General features: G+C 40.4%; 1 pseudogene; it reads left to right on the top strand.

The window, feature by feature from the left end:
* Positions 1-5,636, top strand: part of LOC102875910 — an 8,097-nt pseudogene extending 2,461 nt beyond the window's left edge.
* The last annotated feature ends 1,888 nt before the right edge of the window (positions 5,637-7,524 follow it).

Here is a 7,524-nt window from a genome sequence, read left to right as displayed (position 1 = left end):
GAAATGAAATCTATAATATTGGAATATTATGAAGATTGGAACATGAGATGTGAGAAGCATGAATAGGGAAATTGGACATTGTTAAGAAAGAAATGGAACACATAAATATTGACATACTAGGTATTGGTGAAATGAGATGGCTTGGCATGGGACATTTTGAATCAGATGATCATATGATTTACTATGCCAAGGGGAAAAAGTGAGGAAAAAATGGGGTTGATTTCATAATTTGAAAAGTCATTTCTAAATCTATCCTGAAATATAGTGTGGTGAGCGACATGATAATATCCATACGCATACAAGGAAGTCCAGTGAATACCACTATCATTCAAATATCTGCACCAACAGCTAGAGCCAAAGAGGAGGAAATAGAAGATTTCTACCAACTTTTTCAGTCAGAAATTGATCAAACATGCAATAAAGATGCATTGATAAATGCAAAAGTTGGGAACAGGGAAAAAGGATCAGTAGCTGGAAAACCTGGGCTCAGTGGGAGGAATGAGGCTGGAGATAGAATGATAGAGTTCTGGACATTCAATGATTTATTCATTGCAAATACCTTCTATAAGAAACATAAACGCAGGCTATACACATGGATCTCACCTGATGGTATGCATACGAATCAAAACAGTGGAGAAGCTCAGTATCAGCAGTGAAAACCAGGTTGGGTGCTGACCGTGGGACAGACCACCAACTACTCATGCGCAAGTTCAAGCTGAAGTTGAGGGAAACTAAATCAAGACCATGGGAACCAAGATTTGACCTTAAGTCTGTCCCACTCGAATTTCAAAATCATCTCAGGAACAGTACCAATGAGCATAGACCAAATGAGCTCTGGGAGGATATCAAGAAAATCGTCCATGAAGCATGCAAAAGGCCATTACAAAGGCTGAAGAAGAAGAAAATACCAAGATGGATGTCAGATGAGGCTGAATATTGCATTAGAGCGCCGAGACCAAAGCTAAAGGAAGAAACCAAGAAATCAAAGAGCTGAACAGAAAATTTCAAAAGGCAGCTCGAGACTGCAGAGAGCTGGAGTCAGAAAATCAAAGGGCTGAACTTGCTCAGCGTTTCTTAAACTGAAAGAGTTGAAAAACAAATTAAAGCCACGTGTGGCAATACTTAAGGATACTTTGAGTAGAATGTTAAATGATCCAGGAATTATCAAAAGAAGATGGAAGGAGTACACAGAGAGTCACTGTATCAGAAGGAATTGGCTGACACAGAAGGATTTTATGAAACAATGTATAAGCAAGAGTCTATGGTGATGAAGAAGGAAGTTCAAGTTGCTCTGAAAGAATGGCAAAAAACAAGGCTCCAGGAGTTGATAGCATACCAGTTGATTTCTTTCAACAAACAGATGCTGCCCTGGATGTGCACACTAAGTTGTGCCAAGGAATGTGGAGGACAGTCAGCCGGCCAACTGACTGGAAAAGATCAATATTTGTTCCCATTCCGAAGAAAGGTGACATAACAGAGTGTGAAAATTATCGAGCAGTATCATTAATATCACATGCAAGCAAGATTCTGCTGAAAATTATACAAAAACAACTGGAGCAGCATGTCAACAGAGAACTGCCAGATGTGCAGGCTGGATTTAGAAGAGGTCATGGTACTAGGAATATTATAGCTAATGTTAGATGGATCTTGTCAGAAAGCAGAGAATACCAGAAGAATGTCTATCTGTGCTTCATTGACTATGCAAAGGCTTTTGACTGTGTGGATCATAAGCTATGGCTGACTCTGAGAAGAATGGGAATCCCAGAACATTTGATTGTGCTAATGCGAAACCTATACTTGAACCAAGAGGCATTCATCAGAACAGAGCAAAAGGACACTACATAGTTCAAAATCAAGAAGGGGGTTCATCAGGGATGTATTTTGTCTCCATACCTTTTCAATCTGTATGCAGAACAGATCATCCGAGACGCTGGGCTGTATGAAGAGAAATGTGGCATCAGGATTGGTGGAAGAATCATCAAAAACCTGGGTTATGCAGATGACACAACCCTGCTTGCTGAAACTGGGGAGGACATGAAGCACTTGCTGCAGAAGGGCAAGGATTCCAGTCTTCAATATGGATTGAAGCTCAACATCAAGAAAACAAAGATTCTCACCACTGGACCAACTGGCAGCATCAGTATGGATGGTGAAGAGATTGAAATAGTTAACAGTTTTAGTTTGCTTGGCTCCACAGTCAACACTCTTGGTAACAGCAACCAGGAAATCAAGAGACTAATTGCACTGGGAAAGTCAGCTGTCAAGGACCTCTCCCAAATACTGAAGAGCAGCGATGTCAAACTGGAGACTAAGGTGTGCATGATCCGGGCCATAGTCTTCGTAGTTGTGTGCTATGCGTTGGAAAGCTGGACAGTGACTAAAGATGATAGAAAGACAATTGATGCTTTTGAGCTGTGATGCTGCTAGGAGAACAAACAGGTTTGTCCTTGAAAGGGTGAAACTGGGCTGCTCCTTGGAGGCATGGATCTGAAGTTTTAGTGTTTAGTTTTCTTTTTTTTATTTCATTATTTTTTGTGTGTACCGTCAAATCAGATCTGACTGATACAGGAGGAGATTATTCCTCCTTCTCCAGCAGAGCATCTGGTGGATTTGAACCGTGTACTTCTGAGATTGCAGGATCTGAAGTTTTGTCTGACATACTTGCGGTGTGTTGCAAGGAGTCTCCAGTTCTTGGAAACAGACCTCGTGTTTGGGAAAGTGGAGGGACAGCTCAGGAGAAAAAGACCCTCCATGAGATGTATTGATTCAGTGATTGGAGTAATGGGAGTCTGTGTGTCAGACACAATGAAGTTGGCAAAGAATAGAGCAGGGTTTAGGGCTCTTGTTCATGGGGTCACGATGAGTCACAAGCTACTTGGTGGCACATAACAACAACAATATAAAAAACAATTTTGAACAGGATGAAAAGAAAACCTACTCACTGAGAACTAACATTTGGCAATATTGTTTCAGCCAAGAGTCTCATAACTAAATTGTACAGAATACTCCTAGGCCTCCAGAAGAAAAAGACTGACAGTCCAGTTACAAAATGGGCAAAAGACATGGGAAGACTTTTCAAGGAGGAAGATATTCGGATGGCCAGAGACACATAAAGAAATGATAAAAATTACTGACAGTAAGAGAGTTGAAAATCAAACCCATAATGACTGGCCATATTAACGCAGTAGCAGTGGCAATGTCTAGTGGGGCAGCAATTAATACATGATGGAGAGGATGTGGTGAGATAGGAACTCTTGTACTTTGTTGGTGTGATTATAAAATGGTACAACCACTCTGGAAGGCAGTTTGGCATTTCCTAGAAAATCTGAACGTAGAAATTCCATATGACCCAGCTATTCCACTGCTTGGAATATACCCTGATAAAATCAGAACTGAGGCACAAATGGAGACTTGTACACCAATTTTCATAACAACATTATTCACCATAAAAGAATATGGAGGCAGCCCATATGTCCAACCACCGTGTAATGGAGTGAGAAATTATGCTGTATTGACCCAATAGAATACTATACAGCATGCAGAAACAATGAATTTTTCCCTTTTTAAATATTTTAATTTTATACTGCTTTATTTACAAAGTTTGAATACATTGTTTTTACACCAGGTCTTTCCTATTTTCTTCACACACACCCCTTTCAATGGTATAATGCCATGATTAACTGCCCCCTCCCTGTAGGAGCAATGATTTTGTAAATTACTACCTAACTTGGGAGACTAAAGTTACTAACAGCTTCAGTTTGTTTGACTTACAATAACACTCTTGGTACCAGTAGCCAGGAAATCAAAAGAGTAATTGCATTAGGAAAGTCTGCTTTCAGGAACATCTCCAGAGTACTGACAAGCAACGATGTCTAGAGAATAAAGCGTGCATGATCTAAATGATGAACTTTGCCATTACTTGATATGTGTCAGAGAGTTAGTTGGACAGTAAATAAGGATGTTGTTGTTGTTATGTGCCTGAGACTCTTAGTGAGCCATTGTACAACAGCCTTAAACCCTGCTATAGTGACCCCATGAACGAAAGACCTGAACACTTATATAACTTTGGTCGTTTCTCCATGTTCATAGAGTTTCTGGAGGCAAGCCATTTTGGAAGTGGATGCCACTCCTGCTTTCAAGCTTGTTTTAATCGGGAAGCTCCATCAAACACTATCAACCATGTGTAACCATTATTGCATTTAGCATATCAGTGTCACTGTTTAGCATCACAGCAACCTCGAGTTACCTCTGTACAGCAATGCATTGACCAGTGCTATACCACTTAGAAGAATGTTTGACTAAGAACAATTTAAACCAGGCCTGAGCGCCGCAGATTAAAATCACCCAACTTGGGCTTGGTAGCATAACTTTCTGTCCACTAGGCCAACATAGCTCTTTCTATGTTGTTGTAAATGGGTAGGTTTATTTATTTACTCAGAGACTATTTCAGTAGAGGAAGTCTCCTGAAGCTGCAAACAAGAGCACTCACAGACACATGGTTACCAAGTGTGGATAGTCTTACAGAGAAGCCACAGGATGTTGAGATTATGTAAATACCTGGTGATGGAGATACAAGTGCCCCAAGGTGACAGCAAACACTTAATAGCAGTGTCTTCTGGCAGCTCTGTACCCCGCATTGTCCTAGTTCACAAGTCGGAACACTGACTTTCCAACTGATACTTCTTCTCTGTTCCCTAGATCTTGGCCTAGTTCCTTGACTCAAGTATCCTTTTGTTGATGATATCTCATGATTTACTAGCCTTCAGACATGGGTTCCTATTGCTCTGATCCCCAGTGCCAGTGTGTGTATTTCTGCTCTTGGCATGTAACTGAACCTTAAGCCATTGGTATGACAAGTAGGAATTGCTTTTTTAGCCCCTGAAAAGTTGATGCTACTAATTGCATGGGTTCCCCAGATTTGACAAATCACAACATCAAGCAGCTAATGACTAATCTACTAGTTGTTGCTGCTGATTGCTTTAGAGTTGAGCACGACTCATAGTGAACTTATGAACAAAAGGCCTGAAACCCTTTTATAACTATCAACATTTATCAAAGTTCATAGAGTTTCCAGAGGCATGTTTGTTTGCAAAGTGGATGCCACTCCTGCTTTCAAATCTGTTTTAAACTGGGAGCTCCAACAAACACTGTACATCACAGATAACCATTATGGCATTTGACACCCCAATGGCACAAGGTTCAGCATCACAGCAACCCCAGGTTACCTCAGTATAGCATATTAACAGAAGAGGAATGTTCCTCCAAAATATAACAACCAACTTTAAATACAAAGGTCCTCCACGAGGTCTTGTTGACTCTAAACAAGAGGCTTAAAAGAAAAACCCTAAAAATATATGTGCCGTTGAGTCATCTCCAAAGTATGGGGAGTATTAAGTTAATAGACTGTTAGTTAATTCAATACAATCAGAAGTCATAAATGATGAAAAAATAAGAGGCTTCTGTGTTGGTAGGTTGACATTAAAATCTTTTTACCTTCTCAAAAAATACTCTAAATTGGCAATGCAGCAGCCCCATTATCTCCTTCAAGTGTATCCATACATATAGGGAAGTGAGCCCCTTCCCTGGCATAAGCCTGAACTCCAATGCTCTTCTTTGAGCAGGAATTGGAAGCATGAGGATCACCCTCACCTGAGACATTATCCTGTTGCTCCACATGTATGTCTCAGCTGGAAGGCTCCAGTTTCTGTCTGGCAGCCACAAGAACATGGTCCAACAGGAGAATATTAGACACAAGAACGTTCTCTCAGAAACACTAGAGAGAATAGTGACCAGAGCTGAAGAATCTGGCCTTGCCACTCCTCAGACCAAAGAGGAAAACATGCTACAGGAGAGAGGGCTGCAGTCAAGTGAGAGACTCTCTCACAAAACCAGCATATTGAAGAGAGCTGGAATGGAGGTGCCCATAATCCTGTCAGAGAAAAACTGCTTTCATTTGGGGATACTGGCCTCACTACTCCACAGTCCAATCAGGACCATAACCTTCAGGAGAGGGGGCTGAAATCAGGTGATAGACTTACTTCCAGAACCATTGATATGTGGGAGAATTAAGGACCCAGAAGTCCCAAGGAGAGAAACTGTTTCAGTTGGGGAACCTGGCCCATGGATCCAGTCTACAGACCAAAGAAGACACTAGACTTTAAGAGAGGTGACTGCAATAAGATGAAATTCCCACAGGGCTGCACTGCAGACTATAGAAGACCTAAAGGACTTTAGAAAAGGTAAACTTTCCAACTCCACAGATCTTAAAAGGTATACTGGAAGAGCAAGTTGCATACTTCCACAGATGGAAAACTTTAAGCCTGTAGCAAATGAATAGTTGAATAAAGTTGAATAACTGTAAGAAGCTGATGCAGACATAATAAAAACAGCCTAACACATACAAATAAAATCTTCACACTATGTCAAGAAAGCAGCAGGCAGCCTCAAACATTGTAAAAAACAAAACAAGCCTTCCCTCCAAGAAGCAGAATATATTGCAGATTCAATGAATACCCCAATGACAGAAAAGCAGAAGAAATATATTGGGATAGAGTTGCATGAACAGCTACTGAAGAAAGTACAAATTATGAAAGAAGAAATGGAACTCACAAATGAAATTAATTCCCCAGACAGGGAGGCAGGAGAAATATGTTGATGTAGGGTTATATTAACAGTTAGAGAAGAAGGTTGAATGATGGAGGTGGGGAATTGAAAGCTATAAACAGAGCAAATACTCCAGAGATAGGGAGCCAGAAGATATAAAATGACATGGAGGAATATCAACAACTAGGAAAGAAATTGCAAAAGTTGTAAAAACAATTGAAATTATGGATAAAAGCGTACAATTTCCTGGAAAATCACCATGAGACAGAGAAAGTACAGCCAACAAAGTACGAGAAATAACAGAAACATATGAAAATGAAATCCACATTATCAAGACCAAAATAGCCAATATTTCCAACATTCTGGAAGGACAAAAAAGCAGAAGAGAAGAGACGGAACAGAGAATCAGAGAGCTAGAAAACAAGAACCTCATCAAGGAGAACATCCGAGAAGTAAAAAAAAAAAGCAAAACAGAAAGAAGAGAAAAAGGAAATGAAGAGAAGATTGGAATCCTGTAGGATAACATCAAAAGAAGCAACATATAAATGATTGGAATTCCGGAATATGAGTGGGGCAGGTAAATCATGAGAAAATTGTGGAAGAGTTACTTGACGAGAACTTCCTAGGTATTACAAAGAATGGAGATATCTACACGCAAGAAGTTTAGCAAATCCCAAACTGCCTAGATCTTGAAAGAAAAACATCAACACATAGTCAATTTCTCCAATATCAAAGATAAGGGTGTTGTTACTGCTGTGTGCCTGTGAGTCACTTTCAACTCATAGCGACCCTATGTGCAACAGCTGGGAACCTTGCTCTATCTTCAGCCAATTTCATTGTCTCTGACACACCTCCATAATCGCCCAGGTTTGCCCCACCCAGGGTGGCTGTGATCCTTTGGCCAGAGAGCATGATGCTGTG

Source organism: Elephantulus edwardii, unplaced genomic scaffold (genome assembly GCF_000299155.1).
Source record: "Elephantulus edwardii isolate Elephantulus edwardi_28Jun2011 unplaced genomic scaffold, EleEdw1.0 scaffold00319, whole genome shotgun sequence".
NCBI classification, from domain to species: Eukaryota; Metazoa; Chordata; class Mammalia; order Macroscelidea; family Macroscelididae; genus Elephantulus; species Elephantulus edwardii.
The sequence above is the reverse complement of the archived record's forward strand: the minus strand, read 5'-3'. Positions and strand labels throughout refer to the sequence as shown.